This window comes from Anas acuta, chromosome 7 (genome assembly GCF_963932015.1).
Source record: "Anas acuta chromosome 7, bAnaAcu1.1, whole genome shotgun sequence".
NCBI classification, from domain to species: domain Eukaryota; kingdom Metazoa; phylum Chordata; class Aves; order Anseriformes; family Anatidae; genus Anas; species Anas acuta.
In genome coordinates, this window is record NC_088985.1 from 29,657,356 (window position 1) to 29,681,080 (window position 23,725).

A 23,725-nucleotide genomic window follows, 5' to 3' on the forward strand; every position below is an offset into this window, starting at 1 on the left:
AGAGGCTTTTTCTCTGTCTTGCAAACATACCTCTTATGTACACTTAAAAACAAACCTAGCAGGATGATTTCAAATGTCTTGCAGAAGCTGGGATGCAAGTGAGACAGAGGTTAAAACTTTAATTTAGAAGGGCGAGGATGATTCTTCTTGACATTTGAGGGACAGGGAGTTGGTCTGCTTTTGTTGTCGTTGTTTTCATTTGTTTCTTCTATTCTATGAGCAAAGATTATTTAAATGGCAGAGAGCTGTGTGGAGAGGGAGCTATGAAGGGTCTGGTTCTCACTGTGATGAAACCATATAACTTCATTTAGGTTCTGCAGTTGGGATGCTTTAAAATCCCTGCAGTATAGCACTAGTGAAGAAAGTCACAGTTGAGCACTTAACACCGTAGTACATGGCTTGTATTGTTTAGATGGAAAGATGGGGAATTTTTTTTACTTCTTTGAGTACTACAGTGTTGCTTTAAGGACATGGGAATATTTTTGTCTGCTCTTTGAGATACTAAACCTCTTTTTTTTTCCATTGCATGTGATGCAAAGCCTTTCAAATATTTGAACATTTAAAAGATATGTTTTATATTTGTTACTACAAAGTATGGGAAGAATTAGAACTGAAAGCACATCATCTGCAGCTGATGTAGATTGTGGAGATTCTTCATACACAGCATCACCTAACAGAGTTCTTAACAATATTCATGGGTTATGATCCTTTTTAAGTAAAAGGTAAATGTCCTGTAATATTATGAGAACAAAAAAAATAAGCTGTGGAAGAAATGCTAGCTTCAGATTTCAATTCAGCAAATAAACAGTGATTGAAGAATGTATTTTCTCCCCTATGAAGCCTATTTCTCCTTGTAAAGCTTTTTCATGGAAAAATAAACATTAAAAATTTTATCTTTTCTTTCAAAGCTTGGCTTGTCTGTCAATCTTTACATCAACATAGATGTGGAAGTAATGAAATGTGTGTGCCATAAGGCATTACAAGTTGATTAAAATCTTGTAGACAACAAGTACAATTTGTTTCACGCTCCCTTTCCTTCAGGGCTCTGCAGCCATGGGTGCCAACTGACCATTCACGGACCTGAGGTTTGGTAAAACAGTGTGCAGTCATGAAGACTCTCCAGCTTCAGGTTTACCCAGTGATCTGGACACAAGAGACCTGTTTTTATTCCATTTGTGCACATAAGAAAGATGAAAAATGTTGTGCTGGATGAGTCACAGACTGTTTGCAGACTTGTCGTTTTTTTTTTCAGAGATGCTAAGAACTAGCTTAGCTACTGGAACAGGTCTTGCTGCATTGAGGTCTGCTGTGGACCACTGTTGGCCATAGTAGCCTGTAAACTGCCATAGTTTGCACTGTGTGGGTGCTTATAGACACAGCTATTCTCCTGCTTGACGTTGCATGGCCCCTGGAAAGATGGGAGTTGCTGTAAGCAAAGTTTGACTTCACCCAGACATTAATGTGAGGAATGAGGAAGTACAACCTTCCCCCATTTCTTCCTCACTTGCCTAGAGAGGTGAACATTTTGTTCTGTTGACAATAACTATCATAGTAAAAATGTTTAATTGTAATAATTATGGTTGAACCATACTCTAACAACAGCTTGTGCCAAATATAATTGTTTTATTATAATTATTTCACTTGGATAACAGTTTTACAGCTTTGACTAAGAACATATGGATACAGACTACTAATACAGGCTTCTTGTGCAGTGATACAACTGAGGAGCAATACCAGCATACCTACAAATATGATCTCATGCTTTGCATCATGTTCTTAACAATACAATAATTAATTGTTAATGAAAGTATTGTATGCAAAAAAATCTGGCTTGTTTACTGCAATAGCTGAGCCCTAGTAGTGTAGCTAGGTTGGTTTTTCCCCCCTTGTTAAATAATATTGCTAATTTCTATTATTACCTATAAAACTCAACTGATTTTCTTTGATTTTCCATCCAGATGAAATATATTCACTGTAGCCTGATGCATGAAGTCTGAATTTGACAAACATTCAAGCAAATTTATTTGCATTTCTATGTTTTCATAGAAAGTGCATATAAAACTCCTGCCAAACCTAACTCAGCTTAGGCGGTGTGTGATATCTCAGCATCTTAGTGAGCATTCGCTTTGGATGATAAAGCTGAAAGTTCAATTATTTTCAGTCATCTCATCTGAAATGATACCTTCACCCCCAATTTTTAATCCAAGTATTAATTTAAATAATAATAATAATAATAAACCTGTATGTATAAACCTATAGTTTCTTGCGTGATAGTAAGTGCCATTGTGTCCAACAACATATTTGACTGAGCTGGATTTGTGCATTTTGCCAGAACTGAGGAAGGTACTGCCCCTTTCCGTGGCCTCAGAGTGGCTGCTCTAAGAAGCAATTACTTACATTCTTCCTAAATGCAGGGGAAGGGAGCCTTTCATATGAAATTTAACGATGGGGCCAAAATATTTTCTTGTTATTGCAAGGGATTCTGCAGTCTCCTGCCAAGAAGAACTTACCCAGAGATGGGATAGATGAGGCTTTAAAAGGCTTCTCTCCCTTCCCTGTCCTTCCAATCTACGGAGTCTGGTTTCCTGTGGGTGTTCAAAATCACGACCCTGCTTCCTCATCTGAATTTTTTCCTTTCCACCTGTCACCTTGGTATTTTGTGCATGCAGTCCTAACAGAAATTGAAACCAGTATTTGACGGCAATTTTGCATGCTGCTGTATGTAGCAAAATTTTACCTTAGCTGAAATTGGGCTTTCTAGAGCTGGTTTGATTGCCTTTGCCCTCTTCCATAAGCACAGATGTGAAAGCAGAGGCAAGGATTTTAGACTTGAAGTGTAAAAGAGTAGCTTTCTAACATACTGCTACAGCAATGCATATTGTTTCTTTCTTTTCTGGAAAAGCATTAGCATGCTGCAACCCTCAGTTAAATCTCTATATTTGTCCAATGCCAGGCATTCCCTTAAGCAGAACGTGTGGGCTTATCAATGCTCAGAGAGCCTACCAACAGGCTGTAAATAATGGATACGCTTTCCAAAAGCTGAACGAAACTGCAACATTAAGGAGTAGTTAGATATTAATGAAGAGGTTGCTTCAGTAAAACCAAGTATTTAGTCAAAATTACCCCCATGTTTTTTATTTGTGTGTAAATTCCTACTGTGGAACTGCAACATTGTTTTTGATCTTTGAAGCTAAAGTTTGCAATCATTGTCAGTGAGAACTGAGTTGTTGTTCTAACATCATCTCTAAATACTAATGAGAAGCCAGTACATCAGTTTTAATGTCTTCTTTATGCAGCCGGGTTTGGAAAGCGCATCGCTTCCCTAGCACAGGTCTGAGCCCTTCATCTGAGATGACAGCAGATAAGCCTGCTGTGTTTCATGCAAAGTACAGTCCAGTCTAACAGGGGAAGTAGTAGTTAAATCAAGTGGAAGTAGCAGTTAAATCAAGGCCTCTGCACTTTCCCTCCCTCTCCTTATGCACGCTAACAAGCTAATGACTAAAGTTATCATGTTTTACAGGTTATCTGGGTTTAACACTAAAATACAGAGATTGTTAAGAATGAGAGATGTAGCTGTTTTCCCGAACCTTGATCCATTAAGCAAATGGAATCACACAAGAGAGTACAAAATTGAAATGTGCCAAACAGTGCGTAGGAGCATCGATTTCTAAATGGCAGCTAAATCCAAGGGAAATTTGCTGGGGGCTACTGAGAAACCCATCATTTAAATTTTTCTCTCCTTTATGCAGTTGAGTGAGGAAGATGGATTTAATTAGCATTTTTGCTGTGCTCTTAGCAGTGTAAGTGCTATAAAATGCTGTTGTTATTGCAGACTTGAATCAAAGGAAGCATATGAGGCAGAACTTGGTAGACTATGTGGAAGGTGCAGAGGATATGCTGGGACATTCAGAGATGGAATCCCTAGTAAAGAGTGACAAAATTCGCCTCTTGGAATTGCAAAATGAAACACCTACTGAATCATAACAGGAGTAGTCATGAAATTAAACTTAGCAGGGGGTTAACATTTTTTATTTACTTGAGGCTGCTGAACAAAGCAATTCTCTTTACAGTAGGTTTAAATTACAAAAGGTGCATAAAATACAGGTAAAATCACTGAGAAGTCAAGAAGAAAGATGAATGCTGATTGTTTTTTTTTTCTTTTTTGTTGTTTGTTTTTCTAGAGAGATGTATAGTCATCTTTTTCTAATACGCATAAAACCCATTGATTTAAAAAATAAAGATTCTGAAACATTAGTGGCTGGAGTCTCAGCACCTTTGTGACCCACTTCTGGTCTGTGTAAGTATGTTCCCTCTCATGAGGATAGTTTTCATAGATGCTCAGGATAGGGTCTCTCCTCCTTTCATACACTATGGTAGTCTGATTGCTGTTGTGCCGTCTGGGACTCTGCATGTCAGTTTTGGCCCTGACAGTAGGATGGACTACATTATTATAGACACCTGACAACAGGTATGCATTTGTTTGCAGAGAATGGTCTAGCTCAGATGAACTGGTCACAGCAATTTTTTTCCAACTTCTAATATGCAGAAAGCCTGTGGAGCATCTTGTTGCAGCAACAAGAAAAAAGAAAAAAAAAAAAGGTTCTTTTAGATTTAATCAGTGTTGAAGCTTCACACAATCTTGAAAGAAATTTGTATATATGATAAATATATATATATATATATGTTGCTAGCCTAAGCAACTTTTATATTTTAAGCTGAAAAGTGTTTACAGTGAACTGAATAAATTTTCAGGAAAAATTTGTCAATGTTATTCTGAGGCAATTCTGACCTTTCCACTTAACAATATGTTTTGGGAACTACCATAAGCCATCCAATGTCCTATCCATATTTTTTTTGTCAACCAAGAAAATTAGTGAGGGAAATTCACTAGGCTAATGTTTCTGGATGGCACTCTGATGGTACATTTCAGCATTGATATCTACTAATATTGTAGACAAAAATCTTCCTCAAAATAGGAAGAGATTCAGTAGCAAGTTTAACTCAGTGATATAAAATGTGAAGGCCAACTCCTTTGGAATAAATCCGTCATTCCCTTTAGGAACACATTTGTCCCAAACACCTTCCTTGCTTCAGAGGGGTCACTACATCTCTGGCCTAAACTAGTACTTAGGGGCAGGAGGATGGCAGCACCTCAAAGCACGAGGTCTTGGTGGATGTGCACCACACCAGTGCCTCTGACCTGTCAGCTAAACCTTTCTATCCCCTCATGTCTGCTGTCAGCCTGCAATGTCACTTCAGCTGTCCCATTCAGGAGGAGGCAGGCGTTTCACGTGGGTCAGAAACTGGACTGTCTCTGGCTGAGCAGGAGATCTTATATACATGTATTTCTCCCGGACAGCAAATAGATGCATTTTTTTACCATATTGCTCCACTCATCTCTAATCTCTGCTGACTTTCTTAATGACCATCACTTGACCCTTTTCACTTTACCTTCATTTCTCTGAAGTCCCAGTGACTACCCACTTGTAGCTCTTTTCACTCACAAAAGAAAAGTCATTTATTTTCTCTTATACTGGAAGAAAATGTTCCTAACCTGTACATCCCTTTCCCTTTTCTTTTTACACTCCTAAAATGTGCTATTAACAAGATCTCCTGCTTCCTGTGCTTCGCTTCTGTTTTAGATCCCCACTAATTTGGCTGTGTCCCCATGCTGACCACTGAAATTGCTCTCAGCACAGTTTCTAATGATCTATTGCTAGCCAAATCTCTTCTGTCTTCTTGACCTGCCAACATATTGCCTTCAACATACACAACCTGTGTTTTATTTCTGAAATCTCCATTTCTATTTGCTTCTGTATGTCACTTTATTCAGACTCTCTGCCTGCTGTGGAAACTGCTCCTTCATCATGTCCTTGGCCGAACACTGCTCATCGTCCCAGCCTCCAGCTCTCGGTGGGAAGCTCCCTTTATTCTTCCCACGTGTTTGCGTAATGCCTAATGCAGTGGAGCATTTTTATGAGAAGGACTCCTAGACACTCTGGTAATATAAATGATGATAAAACTTGGTAGGGCAGGTTCATTTCCCTAGCAGTGTTTATTCTTAGGAAAACAGCTTTAAAAATAGATGCAGGAGCCAGAATAATAAATGACTTCTATGAAATTTGCAGCTCTGCTTCCATCATGCCAGTGGCTTGCTCATGCCTGTTTGTTCACATACAGATCTCCCGTTGCTTTTCCTCCTGAAGTCTCGGTAATGGAGAAGCAAACAAATTCATAAACCTTCGTGACCTGGGAGGATTAAGTCCTTAGTCCAGGAATTCCAGAAGGGCCTGTGGAGTTCAGCTGAACTACTGAACATGTCGGCTGATTGTCTCTCCAGGTTCAAGCCCTAAAGGGTCCAAGATTTTATCAGGCTTTTTATATGGACGTTTGATCACATGCTGAAAAAATGTTGGAGTTGGCCAGAGATGCAGCAGTCCCCACAATATTTATTGTTTTTTTGTTTTGTTTTTTCATTTGTTCTGGTTACTAAAGAGATGATTGATTGGAATGAATGAAAAACAAAACAGCACTGAACGTAGTGTTTGACCTTACGCTGTGGTACATCTGTTCTCCAAAATACAATAGATCCTATACACAGGTGAGTGAAGGCCTTTCCATTGCAGGTCATTGCAAAGCTGCTCAGTTCTTACCAGCGGTCCCTAGATTTTGGTTCAGACTGCTCAGCAGGGAACAGCCCCATCACACCAACCAGCTCCTGCGTGTTGAGTTCATGACAGATAAATGCAGTAGTGTATACGGCGTGAGATGAGATTGCTGCTGGAGTTACTGCCAGACAGTACAGACCAAACTACTTCTCGTGGCTCTCTGTGTATAATTAGGGTGAGGACTAGAAGAAGCCACTGTGGAAGCATGTGTCACTTCCACAAACCATGTTGCTTGACATAGGTTTACAGTTGATGATCTGAGACTGTGAGCTGACAATTTATGGATGGCATGAGATGTAATTTGTACAATGCTCAGAGAGGACACTTGCATTCTTCAGCTTTTTTCCTTTTATTTATTTATTTTCTCATAATGGCTGAGCATCTTCATTTGTCTGTTAATTGACATACAAGTGGAAATCATCATTTGTGGTTCTTTCTTTGTCTCCTTCTCTCATCTGGGGAAGAAATGTTTTGGCAAGGCCATGTTTGGTGTGCCTGTAGGAGGTGAGGTGATAAGTAGTTCCCACAGAAGTTCACTTTATTACTTTGAACAAGACACAGAGATGTCTCCTGAACTGCTGGCTGTTACCCTTGTAATAGAAATCTGAGTGACTGAGCAGTGGTTCTTTCTCATCGTCTGACTTTTTTTTTGTTGTTTGACACTGAGCATCTAGAAGGTTGTGAACAATTTCATGGATTTTACTCGATATTTTGAGCAGGATTCAATTTCCTCTGTCACAATTCTTCTGTATAAACTGTTGTATCCACAGTTCTCCACTCTCAGCATCAGAAGCCACTTCCCATCGCTCCTGTTTCCTGCGGGGCTCACATCCTTCTGCTGTCCTGCAGAGAGACAGGGGATGGAGCAGACTCAGCTCCCTCTGCCAGGGGGAGGCTTTTGGCTGTTTGCACTGTCAGTCATTTCTTCTGAGGGAAGACAGCAGTCCAAGTCCTGTTGATGCCAGTTGGATGGCACTCTTCTGTGGAAAGCCAGTCCCGGTAGAAGAGGGAGACATGTAATGAGCTCTCATTTACTCACTGGGACCTGTCCTGTGACTTTGCTGTAGTTCTTCAAACAGCGATGAGTTCATCTTCAATATTGCACGGCTACAGTCCAGGCAAGAGGTAATGAAAGGCATTTCTAACACACCAGCATGCAGCCAGCACCGAGGCATGGCCCTGGGATGGTGTTGCGTGAGACCTCGGTGTCTGTAAGGAATCCAGGAGGGCTCCAGGTGCAAGGTAAACCCAGACAGACAGTCAGGAAGCCTTTTTTTCTGGAGGAACTTCTGCAATCATACATAAATCTGTTAGCCTGGCCTGGTTTATTTTTACCTTTAATCCTGAAGAATTCCTGTCTGATGTTCTAACCCTGTTGTCTCATGTTTTATTAGAACCAATTTACAGAGCCTCATTCCAGTATGCGTGGGATCCTGAGCTTAGCTTTTCCCTAAAAGCTGCCTTTTTAACTCTTTCACACCTTCCCCAAATTGCTTCTTCTTTTAAGACATTACAGTATCTGAGGAAAATACTGGGAAGAAAAATATGCTATTTTTCTTAGCCATAAAGATACTTGAAATGTAAATCAGCTAGTTTGTAACATTAGTGTTAGGAAATAGACATCTCTGACCCATACATTCATCGGAAGTTTTAAGATGTTACTTTAGGAATTTTTTCCACCTCAGATTCGCTAACTTTGATTTATTTATTTTACAGTCTCTTGGGGGTCTTTTCCAAATTTTATGATTCTATGAAATCTTCTAAGATTAAAAAACAAAACAAAACAAAAACACAACAAACAAACAAACAAACAAAACACTATAGCTAATGCAACTAATATTTTCTCAAGAATGTAAGGATGAATAACCAAAATTGTCAGACAAAAACAGCATGAGAGAGGTCTTCTCTGTTATGGCAATGGGAGCTGAGAGTACTTACTTCTCTGTGATTATATATCAGTTTCCTAATCCCCTACGTCAAAATTAAGCACTGGTTTTGCTGGTACTGGCTTACTAATGTCTGAGGCAAACTCTTCTGCTTATTTTATCCTTAAATTAAAAAAATCTGTGCCAAACTGACAATTTTAATGGCATTTTAATTTCTCAGTAAGGAGAACGTAAGCAAAGTATTTGAGCAAGATGTTTCAGATGAGCACGGGAAGCAAGAGCCCAGCCTACCTCACCGGCCTATCACCCGCTCCCTGTCCCCTGCCATAGACACTGTAGATGAATCTGAATTCATTCCCAACATGAATCTGCAAAAAAAGTCTGCACCTGCACTGGGAGATTTGTTTGTTTTGGAAGGCTTTGATCCTCGTAGGGTCTACTTGTTTTCAATTTTTTTTCAGCAAACACGTACGTGCTTCATTGTCCAGGAGCACTGCTGCTGACAGCAAAGAGCTTGTTCACCCTAGTAGAGGTCTGCCCGTACATAAATACACAGCTGCAGAGGCACACACTAATTTTTTCATGTGCTTAGCACAGTGGGACTCTAGCCCTACCTTGGGACAGCTGAGTGCTGCTTTAATAGAAAGAAATGATGAAAATTGCAGATTATTTCTTAGCTGCTCATTATGCCTTTAAAAAAAATCCTACACTCTGACTTATTCAAAAACCCTGCCTGCAGACCACCTCCTCTCCAGGAGGACTGACAAAGTGTTACAAGCAGGCCTGTCTGATGACAGATATGTGATTATATTTAAATAGCCCTGCCATAAAAAGCATTTCCTAGGTTGTTCTTTTTCTTTGCCTGGTGTTTGAAAGGTTGCATTGCATTTTGTATGTTCTTAATGAAAACTATCTGCTGTGTGAAAAGGGAGTTAAGAGCACTGAATTAAGCCTGTAGTCACCACTTACCATACAAAATAAATATGTAAAAATGTAATATATATATATATATATATAATGTATGTGTATGGGAGTTTCTCATGGAGGCAAAAAATGCCCCAGCCAGTTCAAAGTCTGGATGAATTAGAATCCCACTTCCAAAGGAAGGCTCACGTTGCTGATCTCCGGTGTCCTGCTGTTTGAACTCATCAGCCTCAGAGCTGATAAGAGCATGTTATTATGCAAACTATCAAAGTTTGTTTACACAACTTCTTAAAACAGATTCTTTCAATGGTGTGGCCAGGTGGTTAATATCTATTGTCAAATGGTTTGTGAGTGCCAGTTCAGTAGTTAACATTCTCCACCCTGTAAGCAAGATACTGTTCACTGTACAATGTTCTGTCATCCTAAATCTGAGGGGCTAACGCTCACTCTCATCTTTAATCTCCCGGAATCCTTCTTTTCCTTTAATTTTGAAATTTATAAGCACTTCCACAGAGCACATCCTTCAATAAACATAATAAAAAAATCAAATAACCTAAACAGCATTAAGTTGAGAATTAAATTAAGTATCAGGCAGGAATCTGGCAATGCAGTACTAGTCTACCATAAAGTCTTTTATCTTTGCAAGTCCTGGAGCACTCTAGTTTTCTAGTTTTCAGGTGGCCTCTCTGTTCTAAATATTTTTAAGTGGCTTAAATGATACATCAGTTTTGGGACACCCGACTTAATGTTCCCTCAAATGGGTCAAATTTTCATAAGATGGCTGTTTAATGTTTCCTGAATAGCGGGCTGTTTTTCTTCTGGTATCTATAAGCAGAAGCAACAAAGATCACTCATCATTTTTTAAGTATAGAACACATTTTTAATATATTCAATTTAACTGCAAACTCCTTATAACATCTGTGAAACATTAGGTTTTCTCCTATGTTTAAAAGGCTTTGCTTCTGCGTGGGATATAAATCACAGAATAAAATGTATCAGGAAAAATGGGAAACGGAGATACCAACTTATATACAAAGGAAATAGTGGAAGATTTATTATCAGTGATTTTCTTAAATCTGCTTGAACATAGCACTGCCAACATTTTCCAGGATAGATATGGCTGCAGGTTTTCACTTCCATAGATCAGCAATTTGTAGCGGATCCCTGGAGAGCTCAGATTAATGAGAAGTGACAGTAATGAAACCACTTCCAGAGAGCTCCAAACTGCCAGGGGCTGTTGGAGCTCACATCCCAAAGGAGAGCCCTGGTGTCACTCCTGAGGCAGTGGAGGTGACAGTGGGACCTTCTGTGCATGTTGACAGCATCAGCATCACAGGGATCCAGGTCTCGCTCCTGGCTCTCAAAAGGGAGCTTTAACTTTGAGCCTTTGCCACATCAGGTCAACTGTTTAAGTGTGGATATAGTAAAACGCCCAACTTTAGATTTGCGGCTGTTAACACATTACAAACTCCCATTATATTTATATTCCATTACATTAGCTTTACAGTTGCATTAACTTTTCATGGGCTACATTCACCTCAACATGCTGTAATGTAGATGTCTGAGAGTATTTTCATCATCAGACCCAAAGTCTTTTTGTTTTATGTTCAAATTCCTAGCGCTTCAGATCTTTGGAAACGGGACTACAGGCAGAATAACTAAAGTATTTGGAAAAAAGTTTAAACTTTCCTGTATCTTGAGCCAAGTTAGAGCAACATAAGATGGTCATTTGGACATTTGTGGCCTGTCACGAGCAAGGTTATATGAAGAGCCTATCTTCACTGAAAGCTACAGTAACTTAGATTATTTTGCAATTGCTGTGGACTAGAAGTCCACACGGCTTCAAGGTGGCAGCAAAGTTACCTGTATGCTATGGAAAACTCTGGCCACAGACTCACTGAGAAATTTTAAGCAAATTGACTTACCTTTTTTACAAAAACAGAGAACAAAAAGTGCTAGAAGAATATCACTTCTAAGACCCTTGCACAATGTAGATACTTAACAAATACTTCCACAGCCTCGGAATCTAAAGCTGATTTTCATTTCCCTGTCTATTTTGACATTACTTCCTCTGACAACGATGAGTGCCTCAAAACTGCATATCGCTTTCTATCTAAAGCTCGACCTTTTGTGTGTATTTTTCTTTCCTTAATAAGTAACACTGCTAAAATTATGCAATGGGTAAGAAGCAAAATGAATCATCCGGCAGTGAAAAACTTATTTTGAAACTGTAGAAAAATATATATTTGGGCATGTGGTTCTGGAATTGATTAAATCACCACATTTGCAGATCTTTAGACCTTACCTCACCATAAAGTTGATTCAAAATTTTGAGAGGAAAAACACAAACTAAATTTGCAGAAGAGCATATAGAAGATATGCAACAATGGGCATGAAAAGGAAAGACAAGATTTCTCATAGGAAATGAGAAATTTCTTGTGGTGTTGAGGACTGAAGCACTCTCAGTACATTGCAGGTTTCATTCATATAGACTACATTTTCAGCTGGGTTACGTCTACCAAAACTAAGTTCATTCATCTGAGAAACCAGAACTTTTGTTGGCTGGAAGACTTCCAAATAGGAAGCAAACAAGCATTGCATACCTTACACCTATTTAAGATCTATTATTAGTGGCCTCAATCTATTCTCAGCAGCCATGTGGCCACCCTCCAAGAAAATGCCATCATCGCTAACATATTTAGACTGACTTTGTAGAAAGGTAAAATACTGAGAAAAGCATGAAACAGAAGTGTCTTTGAGTGAGTCCTTCCAGAACTAACTAGAAGCACCATTCTGAAGAGATGGTATCAGCCATTTTTACGCAGTGTTTTTCATTTGCAGGTGTGGTTAATCTTGAATAGCTGCTGCCAGGACTGGGCCTGTTCTGTGGATACGAGGACTATACTTCTCTATCCCAAACCAGAAAGAATGTGCAGAAAGCAAAGATACACAAAATAACCCAGCCAACATGTTCAGGACTTTATTTATGTTGGGAAGGTGAGAGACAGAGCAGACTTTCTAGACTATTTCGGTAATTAAAATGATTTAACAACGTGGCTAGGCAACACAGCGTACGGACCTTAGGCTGTTCTGCCAGCTCATTGAAGTTGTCAACTGCAGCATCGCTTTCTGTGTGGTTACTAGATGTTCCTGGGGTTGAGCACTTCGGTCATGCTGCAGGATTCTAAAATGTTTCAGTTGGTTTTGCATTTGCCATTAAAAAAAAAAAATAATAAAAATATTAGGTATTTGCCCATGGAGAACATGATTGGATGACCACCTGTACTTGCCTTTGTGGTCTATTCTTGAAGTTGGACCTAGGAGGCAATGCTATGCCAGTGCTATCTGCATTATCGATTGCAAAGAGAAGTCCTCAGGACCTGCACAGTTCTGCAGCTCATGATAACTCAGGCATGCCATTTGTAGCTGAAAAAGTTGACTTCCACTACTTGGAATGAGCGGGTAACAACCTGGGATTCTAATTTTTGTTTGAGACACGTTACACAATGAATGATATTTTTCCAATCTACTGCAGAGTAGAACAGGAATTTTTTTGTCCATATGCTAAGTGTCTCTTCAACTCTTGGGGTCTGGAAAGTGAGGAATGACACTAATACTGGCAATTAGGAGTGAAGCATTCAAGCTGAAGTTTCAACAGAGCTGAATGAGAGAAGGATCTGTGGAAGTAGGTTTTCAACAAACAATTAATGTAACATCATTAGGTTAAATGCTAGGCATGTGCTTAAAATCAAACTCTAAGAACTACTTAGATGATTTCTTCCAAGTCCTGCACCTCACTTTGGGGACCTATAATCCCTGAACCGCAGGAATGTCAAACCCTGTAACAGCAGATACCTACCCCCGTAAATTACTGAGAATATCTAAAGGGGAGAGAGAGAGAAAAAACTTCTCTAAGACTTCTCTATACAATTGTAGAAAACACCAATGAAAGACAAAGAAGGGGACACTCTTCTCTCCTTGTTGACTGTACAGGAAAGTTAAATGCTTACAAAGGCCTTGTGTCAGGAAAGTAAATTCCCTTTCTTCACTTGGCCATGAGCAGCAGTGAAGACTTCTCACCATTCATTTGTCTACTTGAGTTTATAGAGCATGAATGTGTTTTGCTGAGAGGACAGGCATGTAACTGAGCAAAGGCTCATCTTTATCCAGCCAGGACTCCCCCCGATAAGCCCTGTGGTGGAACAAGAGTGCTCAAGATCATCGAACTATAAAATAATTTAGGTTGGAAAAGACCTCTAAGATCATCTGGTCCAACCTTTAGCCTAGCACTGCCCAGTCCACTATTATACCATGTCCTTAAGCACCACATCTACATGCTTTTTGAAGAGCTCCGGGGATGGTAACTCAACCACTTCCCTGGGCAGCCTGTTCCAATACTTCACTACCCTTTCAGTGAAGAATTTTTTTTTCTAATATGCAACCTAAGCATCCCCTGGTACAACTTAAGGCCATTTCCTTTTGTCTTATCACTAAGATGGGCAGTTGGGCTTCCCCTGCTGTCCCAGAAGGAAGTGAGGAACTAGCACCTCCACACCTTAGCCCTTCCAACACATGCGGGTGCCTGTAGAAATTTCAGCAAAGACGGATTTGGTGTTAAAGTTTTTCTGGGGTTGGGTGTTGCTGGGGTGCAAGCAATCCGAATTGCTCTCCAAGACTAGACTTAGACACCACCTGAGTAAGCAGACTGAATTTCACTCTTAACTGTGTGCTCTCATTTCACTGTTGTCCAAAGACCATTTTGAGCTTTTAAATCCTTGCCTTTAGAATATTTTCTTTTGATAACATACATGATTTAATAGCCTTTTAAAAAATAATAAGAAAGAAAACAAGAAAATTAAGAGCCCAAGTTCTGCACAGTAAGGTCAAATACTCAATTCCTTCTCCAAGCTGAGCTCATCATGCTTGGAAAACTCAGGACATAGCAGCATTGGTCCAGCTTTTCTTTAAAGTGTTTTAACCTGATGTCCAAAACAAAGCAGTAAATTAGATGAACCTGTCAGCTGAAATTCAATGTCCTTAGCTGAAACTTGGCATGTAGCTTTGCCAGCTCAGTTATAGATTTTTTTTTGATGACTATTTGGCTTATTATTTCTCTCTCTGCCTTTTTTTTTTTAATTCCTCCTTCTTTTTTTCTGCTTTAAAATGTACTTTCCATTACAATAGTTGAGTACAGCAAAACACCACCTTACTTACATCTTTAATGTAACCATTTTACTTAAATATTCTACACACCAGAGCCATTTTTTATTAAACCTACAGATTTCTTTCTTGCTTGCTGTCATTGGAACATGCTTTTAAACATAGATTGTTTTGTTTCTGAGGTGCATAGAAATGAATTTAATGTGGAAATTCACTTTGCTAAAACGAGGCTAAACAAAGCATTAATAAAGGTACAAAAGCATATGAGCCTGAGCAATGCAGGGACACATAGTTCATTTCCATTGCTCAGTTCTGTAATTCTAGGACCTGTGAAATTAGTTTTTCCAGGTAGATCTTAGTTTAAACACTGAATAACAGTGTATTTTGAAAATTTAATTTTTAATCACTGCACACTTTAAGGGTTACTTCACATGAAAGTTAATAGTGCGTTGTTTAGATTTACCAAGGAAAATTTTATATAGTCAGTTTGTTCCCTTTCCTTTCTCATCTGGACCTTGTAGTGATGATATCAGCCCTTTAAAAAAGCTATTCTCTGCCTGCTTGTAACCTTTGAAATATTATATCCTTACTTTACTTGCAGGTCATTACCATCTTGAGAGGGGCCTAAGCTGCCCTGGAGAAGACAGCTTGAATTGTCAACCTATTCTCCATCCCCAGTTGATTGAGAGCAATGCAGATTGCCAGGAATTGTCAGAGGTGCTTAGAAATTTTAAAATTATTGCCTTTTTTCTGGATCCTAGAGTTGCTGTCTTGTTGCTAGCAATTCTAAGGAAGCCACAGTTCTCCAGCACAGAGAATGATATTTATCCTCTTTTCTTGAATTTACCATGATTTCTTCCCAAACTTCTTTCAATATGAGTAAAAGAAGCAGAAACAAACAAAACCACCTAAACTGAGAAGCTTACTGGGAGTTAAAATAAGCTCAGGTAGCTTTCTAAATAAGGAGAAACTGAGCTGAAAAAAGATGGCTTTATTAAATTTTGCTTTAAGGCTTGACCTTAAGTTCTACAGGTCATATGAATACCAGCAAGATTTCCATAGATGTTTTATGTATGTGTCCTGTTGCTGACTTCCTTGTGTTCCTAATAAACCCCGTAGAGAATGCCATCAAACTCTTTCAAATGGTTACAAAGGAAGATTGAATCTCCCAGCATCGTGCATTTGAAAACTTCCCTGCAAATGATATTAATTTATAGACATAGTTTTATCTATACTCCTTTACAAAGTGAATCAGAACACTGTCCAATCCTTTCATACTTACAGTCATTTCTTAGTTAAAGTGGAATCTCAGTCTTATGACAGTGAGAATCCAGAGTAGATCCACTAAACAATATGGGATTATTAGAAGTTTGTGCACAAAGAATATGAATCACCGTAATGATGATGTGCATATATCTTAGTTTAAATACAGGTCCATCTTTCATACCTATTTAAATAGCCCTTCAAACATCGATGTATCAAACTTGATATGTGCATGGGTATGGCTGTCTCAGAACGACATGCCTCAGGTACTGATGTACAGAGAGAGAAAATAATTTGCTTTCAAAGAGAAAGAATCTAACAGAATTCAGAGTTTTATTCTGAATCCTCAGCCCATGCTATTATTGTAACAGCTTCTTTTTTCCTGAAGCACGGAACAGAAGAAATATAACCTAATGCAGATTTTATCTTCTGTAGAGGAGCTATGAAATAGCAGATCCACAAAATCCCTGTCCTTTGTGCAGTGGGAGTGACTCATTGGCAGTGTCAAGGGTTGTTTGCTCTTCTGATCTGCTCATTTACGGAGCTGCATCTAGAAGCCCGCTTGTTTATGCAGAATTCCTTCTCTATGTTTATTCTTTTCTCTTAAGAAGAATGTTTTCTCCCCCTTGCTCTTCACTGCCGGGAGCTGGTACATGCCAGGGGCTGGCTGCGAGGTTGTACCCAGCTCCTGGTGGTGGCCCAGCACTCACCAAGGCTGCAGCAAGAACAGGCAGATGGTCCGTGTAGGTGGGATGTTAAAGTGGCTTTTGAGAATATCAACATTTATTAGGACTAATACCAACTTCTGTTTTGGAAGTGGGACGAACTCACTCCTCATGTTTTCAATTTTAAAGCCGTCTGTAACTTTCCAGAGTTAGCTCATGTTTCCCTGGAAGAGCATCCAGCACCTGCCCACGCCGGGGCTCCTCGCCCCTTCGTCTGTGTGCAGGTGGATGGCAGGCTCATCAAAAGGAGCAGGCCTTCTCTTGCTGTCCTTGAACTGTCCTTGCTGTCCATAGACACAGAAGCTTAATTTTTTGGTTTTTTGCCATGAGACATTTTCTACATAAATCAAAGAGTTAAGGATGGAATGACCTGACTCCATCTTTTTGCTCTATCAGTCTTCCTAACAGGAAGTATGAATCCTCACGAGGAAACGGCTACCTTCATGGCGTTTGTAGACGGTGATTATTCAAGATCAATTTTGATGAGTAAGATGCATCTCTAATTACCACAGCAAAACAGATGCACTAGCAACAAGCAGAGCTTGAAAGGAGGAAGGGGAGCACCCTCTCTCCTCTTCAGACGAACTAAAATTGGTTAAATTGTTTTTATTTTATCACAGATCAGCCTAAACATTAGAAGCACAAATACTCATATGGTCTTTCCCCCTTCTTTCCATTAAAAGTCTGGGCTAGCTATTACATGCTATTTCTACTCTGGCTATATTACCACAGAGTTTTTAGTCGGAAACCTCATGCAGCACCAAGTTAATTTATTTCTCTGTTCACAGCTTCTTTGTTGTATATTTTCCTTGTCTGGTTATTCTAAAGTTTGAAAACAAGAAATCAACTTCCCATTATACCTCAGCGTTCCCAGCTGGCAGAGTGTAAAAGATGAGATGTCAAATCACAAGTAATGTACAGAGGTTTAAAAGGGGAACATTTTGAGCTACATCTTAGTGTCTCACATCTGAAAACTAATGATAAGGATGTTTATTTTCATGTAAGCTGACCAATGCTTCTTAGAGCATTTGGGAGCCCAGAGCACTGTCATTTTCTTTGTGTTGAGAATCCTCTAGGCAGTTTTTAACAGTTTATACAAAAACCCATGTCTTACTGATTTTTACCTTTTTTGTAAGACACTGCATGTCTTTTATATACATCTCTTCATAACTGCTACCTACCACTGTTCTACAACTTTAGTATTGAAGAAACCTAAAATGAAAAGCTGATGTTTATGTTCAACATTATAATTAGAAGATGGGTAAAGTTAAGTGCCTTATATTCCAGAGACTCCATCCTTTTCCTTTTTTTTTTTTTTTTTCTTTTCTATTCTTTCCATGGTTACAGAAACTTTCAGGTGAACAGAACTATCTAAAGCAAATTAGCTTAATGATGGTGCCGGCAGTATGTACCCCATGCCCTGAGCTGTCCTACCAATCACCCTCTTCTCTGCCACATTGAATTATAACATACATACTATATAAAACATGGGATATTACAGGTCCATTTTGTTATGTTGTAGAGGGATGTCTGGGGAACCAATGGATGTATCTGTGAGCAACAGAAGGAAATATTTGGAAAACTAGTTCAATTGTTTCTTCCTAATGATCCGTGGGTCCCTAAGACTTGGTAGAATATCATGTGAGGCTCTTTGAAAGTATTAAGCCTAATGTTGGCCAGCTTCAATTTGCCATAAACAGATCTGTGCATCCATTGGAAAACAATTTACAAATAGACAAATAGGAAAAAAAAAAAAAAAAAAGTGAAATAATGATTTTTTTTTTCTTTTCTGCACTACATATTTGATTTCATTTTATTTAGCTTTACATTGGAAAGCCTTCCACTGAAAATATTTGTATAAGCTTTGACATAGTTTTCAACATTCCTGATTGACCCCAAGGAAACTCCAGAACATTTTTAAATGTATGCTCACAAATCAAATCTGTTCTTGAAACCTCTTTTGCTGCATCCTTCTGAATCAATGTAGCATAGAGTTTTTGACTTTTTTAAGGGATAACAGAAGGACACATTTGAATTATTCATTACTGGTGAAGCAAGAGCTACTCTGAAAAAAAAAATAAATAAAAAATAAATAAAACACAAATGTTAATGTTTATTTGGATGAATCCTAAGGTGAAGTGAACTGAGAAAACTGATCAGAAGTCAGTACTCACAAGGGAAATCTAAGTCATACACTCTACTGTCAGATTTGAGGAGCCTGATGTACAGGATGAAGGTGCATGTTGATACCATCATTTTAGAAACATTAAAACCAAGGTATAAATAATTTGTAGCTTTTCCCCACAGAATTAAAGAGTGACAGTCAGAAACAGAGACCAGGAGTCTCTTTTTATAAGCTCACAGTACTTTCTGTTGTAAGAATTGGACTGTTGAGGTTGGGCTTGTAAGCCCAGTTTTGCTAACCTTTTGCCTCTGTGAGTTTACAAGTGGGCTTGAGGAGCTTTCTAACATGAAACTTCTTAGCAAAGGAAAACTGTGGTGTTTGTATTGCATTATGCAGTTAGTCCCAGACTCCTTCATCCTCAGACAGCGCAGTCCATACTTGCAAAAATTCAGATTTAGATAAATTTGTCTGAGTAACAAAATAACATGAGGATTAGGAATTGCCTATAAAATGTGAGCTTTGGTAATAAACCACAATGTGTGGGAGTTCTGCTCTAAGGCAGCAGTGTGTCTTGAGGCAAGCAGACTCAGTGAATAAAACCTTCCCAGCATGGTATTAAAATCAAGTTCTTACTAATTTTGGCTTGGCTTCACATGCCTGCACTAGATGAGAGTACATTCATTTTCAATAGGCAGGGAGACCGTTTCAGTAGTAATGGAAATGACGATACATTAGAGGACTTTGAGAAAGCAGGGGCAGAGAGCGCAGGTCTGGGAGTTCGTTTGCATTTGAGCTGCTCTCCAGGAGTCCATCTGAGATGCTGCTGCCCCTTCTTGCTCTAGGTTTTGTGCTCAGCAGAGGTAGGAAATACAGATGCCCTGGAATGTCTTGTGACAGCCTCCCCAAGAAAGAAACTGAAGTTCATGGAAATTAGTAGAAAAGACCAATACAGCTCCCTCATCTTCTTGGACAAAGGCTTTCATGTTTCTGAGCCTCATCCATCTGCTATCAATAAGGGCATTCCAGATAATGTGATTTTAAAGAGAAAAAAGATCTAAACGATTTGCTTTGGTATGCCAGAAACGGGCCTAATTATCAGGAGATTTGCTGGATATGTCTGTAAACTGTTACAAGCTGAGCTAAACCCTTTTGAAAAGCCGTGTCTTATTCCCCTTTACTCTTCCTTACATCTAAGCCCCCTGACAAGCCATACATACTTTGTTAGTTAGCCCAGAGCTCTGCGATCTCCTGTTCTGATTTTGTTTTGAGGAAGGCAGTGCAGACACACAGGGTGTCCCAGGAGGCCAACCTCTTCACACCTCCTTCCCCAGGAATAACACCGCAGCCAATTACAGCAGCCCCAAAACCCGAGCAAAGAAAATCATGGTAAAGAAGCGAGATCTCAAAATATCTGTTGTCTTTCATCAAGGGATTCAGGGAAGAGTGGAGGTGAGGGGGTGCGTGGAAGAGGATGCACACCCGCTGTCTGCTCTGTGGGCGATGACGAGCATTAGCAGGAGCGCTGGCACATGACGGTGCAATTCGACCTGACGGTTTGTTCCAGCGGCTGTGGAAGTTGACGCCTATCATGTTCCCTCTGTGCTTTCCCTTAAAATGGAGTTTAAACTTCTGTTTGGCAATTTGTATTCACAGTGTGTGCCTGTCGGATTGAAGTGATGCTTCCCTACCAACCTTCTTCTGGTGACTCAATCAGTTTCCAAAGAGATTAATTTAAGAAATTGTTCACATCCTTTTGTGTTGTAAAGAAAACCTGAGCACTAGTGGAGGAGCTTCTTTCTCCCCAAGCTCTTAGCTAAGCAGAAACACCGGAGTGAGCACTTGATATAGCATTTCTCAAATTCTGACAGGAAGAAACAAAGTTTGAGAAGCATGAACTGTCCCACACCGTCTCAGTTGGGCATTGATTAAAAAGCCTGAATAAAACTCATCTTTGCACACCTGTGGTGCTGGCCATCAACTTGTGGGACCTCCTGCTCCCATGCGGTCTCTTTAGGGTGGAGACCTGCGTTATCAAAGCTGAAGAGCTCAGGCTCCTGGTCCCTCACAAGTACAGGCCACAAAAGGGACTCTGTGTTCCCATTCTGCTCACTCATACCGCCATTACCTGAAATGTCTGGGTTTTGATTCACTGCATAGGACAAAATCTGATTACCACCTGTGTTTTCTTTACTGTTTTGTCTGACACCTTTTGTATAACCAGCAAGAACATTTCTACAGCACGAGGGTGTAAGAAAGTGACGCTCAAGCTCAACCTCATGTAAAAAATCAACCTGAATTTTGAAAGGTAGTTTCTTCACTGCCTCTACTGCTGCCTATCTCCCACTCTTTGCTCTTTTCTTCTGGAATTCGTGGTGCTACTCACCGGCCTGACCTGCCTCCCACGGGCTCCCTCTGTGTGGGGACACTGCCAGGAGCCTTCCAGCGAGCTCGAGGCTCAGCAAAGTCTCTGGCCTGACTGCCTCAGCTGGAAATGCTTTCTGTGGGTTCAGCCTTGTATCTGTGATTTAATGCCGTGCTAATATTAAGCATCTAACGTAATGCAATGTTGATCTAAACCAGGGAATAACCTAGGAATAGGTATGTGAAAAACTATGTTGTTGTTTTATTTTTTTTTTTCCATTTTCAAGCTGGAGACAGGATGTAAAGTAAGACTGGGAACAGTTTGTCTCCAGGGTCCCAGCAGGAACTTAGAAACTAGAGACAGAGGTCTCCTTTTCACAGCCTTTTGGTAGAGTATTTCGTGAAACAGCAGGGACAGCAGCTGCTCTCAACCTGCTTGCTCTTTACCACATATTCAAAGGGAGCTGGAAATGACTGTCTATACCACCAATTGCACTTCTCAGGGGCCACAAGATACCATTGTTGATTTAATACAAAACCTTGCATTTCTACTGCTAAATAGAAATATAGGGCATAAAGAAGACACTGTATTCCATAAGACAGCATGGCAGAACACACTAATGTCAGAAATCAAGTCAGAATGAACCAGTGACCATTTCCCCATTTATATCCTTATTTATGTTTCAAAGAGCTTCTCAGATCAGAAAAGGCAGGTTTTGCCTTATTTTCTCCTTCATTACAGAAAGCAAGTTGCAAAATAAATCAATAAAAGTATTCAGAAATCAAGATCCACTTGAGATACGATCTTAAAATCTAAGATTGCTTCTGCATTAGTTTGCATACATTGAGCTGAGTTTAAATTCCAGGTTCTTGTTAAGGCTTCTAGAGAAAATTGTGGGACTTCACAAGCCTTGGCACTCGTATACTCCCAAATTGCTTGAGTTTGACAAATGGCAGAAGTGGGACCCACTCATGGCTTTGAGTCTGCTTTTACCTTAGCCACCAGCCAAAGTTCGTGCCGCTTGGTGGTCTCGTTCAGACCTGTCTGTGATCCAAACAGTGAAAACGAGCACATTCCTCTCAGGAAAGAAGACATCAATTAAATGAAACTCCTTTGGTTTCTGCTGGAGAAAGGCACACGCTCAAGAAACTGCAAACCGTTCAACTCACTGTGATCTTATTTCTTTACAGAAAAACATTTCTTTACAGAAAAACATTTTAGAACCAGCTACTTTCCTACAATGATGGACATTGGCCATACTTAATTTTTCATTTTTAAATGTGAGCTACTAATTATAGACCCATCCCAGATTTCCTGGTCTGAACTTAGTGCTCTCATTAAAATATGGCGTGCATGACCAGCCAGCTTTTATGGCACAGCCAGGCTGGTTGGCTCCAGAGGATTGCCCCATGCCCTGCTCCTCTCCACTGCCTTGAACTGTTTTGGGATCTAGCTCCAAGCTGTGCTGTAGACCACACCTGGGACTGGGTGTTGATCTAGGGTCAAATTATGGGGCTGGCCACAGGACCCAGAACATAGAAATAAGCATCCTCCAGCTTTTATGCTAAGCTGGCCAGATCGGGCATTCTTACTGGCTGAACAACACTGTCAGTAATTTGAATCCTAATCAGGTAGAAACCTAATCAAAGTGCCTGATGGATGTGGACTGGAAGCAAACTGATTTGGCAAAAAACAACCTGTCAAGCCCAAATCAGTTTACCATTATCTTCAATGGTAACGCTAAAAAATAAAGCTGCTGGTTTTCTAAACCCTACTGCATCATTGTCTATTAGGTGTTTGGGGAAGCAGGTAAGTGTTCTCACACACAGACACACAATATTTGTGGTGCCCTCAATTAAAAACCTATAAAATGCTATATGAAGCTGATATTAAAACCACCATTCTCCTGACACTCTCCAGAGGTACTTTCATGTTGTTTTAGAATTGTTTTTACATTGTTGAATAAAACTGAAATGTCATGTATTCTACACATGAGTTGATTTCCCCTATATTTATATTAAATACAAATACACTGATTTGCCAAGTAAGCTGTTGTGACTACTCATCTGTGTTGTGTTTGTCATCTGCATGAGAAGTTACCCAGGCAAACTATAGATATCCAGTCTGCAAAGGAAGGACTGACAGAGCTGTGCACCTTTTCTGCTTCATGATGGGTAGAAAGATATTGTTTTCATAGATAGTGTTATGTTGTGGTCTTTTAGCTATTGGGTAATTGGAATGAGAATTAGAAACCACTCTGTTATACAATAAAACCAAAGCAATGGTTCACTTTTCAAAAATGGTATCAAACCCCACAGTGAATGAAAAGGATATTTGAATCCATTTAAAATCAGTAAATATATTTTCCGAATCCCCAGAAAAGGTAAGTAAAAATTACTGAGTTGATCACTTTCTGCATAAAGCCCTCAGGACAGTCATACTCCACAACATGGCACAACCAGGATTGGTGTCAGTACCTAAGTTGGCAGGGCAGAAAAGCTCCGTGAGACCGGGACAGCCTTCTAAGAGTCATAAGAGCTGGTCTAGCTTAGGAGATGTTGTTGATCAACACTTAGTTTGTGGGGAGAAAAGAGCCCTGGTATACACAGCAT

General features: G+C 39.7%; 1 long non-coding RNA gene across 1 annotated transcript; it reads left to right on the forward strand.

Annotated features, from left to right (window-relative positions):
* Positions 1-7,836: 7,836 nt before the first annotated feature.
* On the forward strand, positions 7,837-23,150 carry LOC137859598 (uncharacterized). The gene is made up of 3 exons (XR_011098412.1): positions 7,837-7,910; positions 12,320-12,475; positions 20,181-23,150. It is a non-coding gene; the product is annotated as an uncharacterized lncRNA (long non-coding RNA).
* Positions 23,151-23,725: the final 575 nt, after the last annotated feature.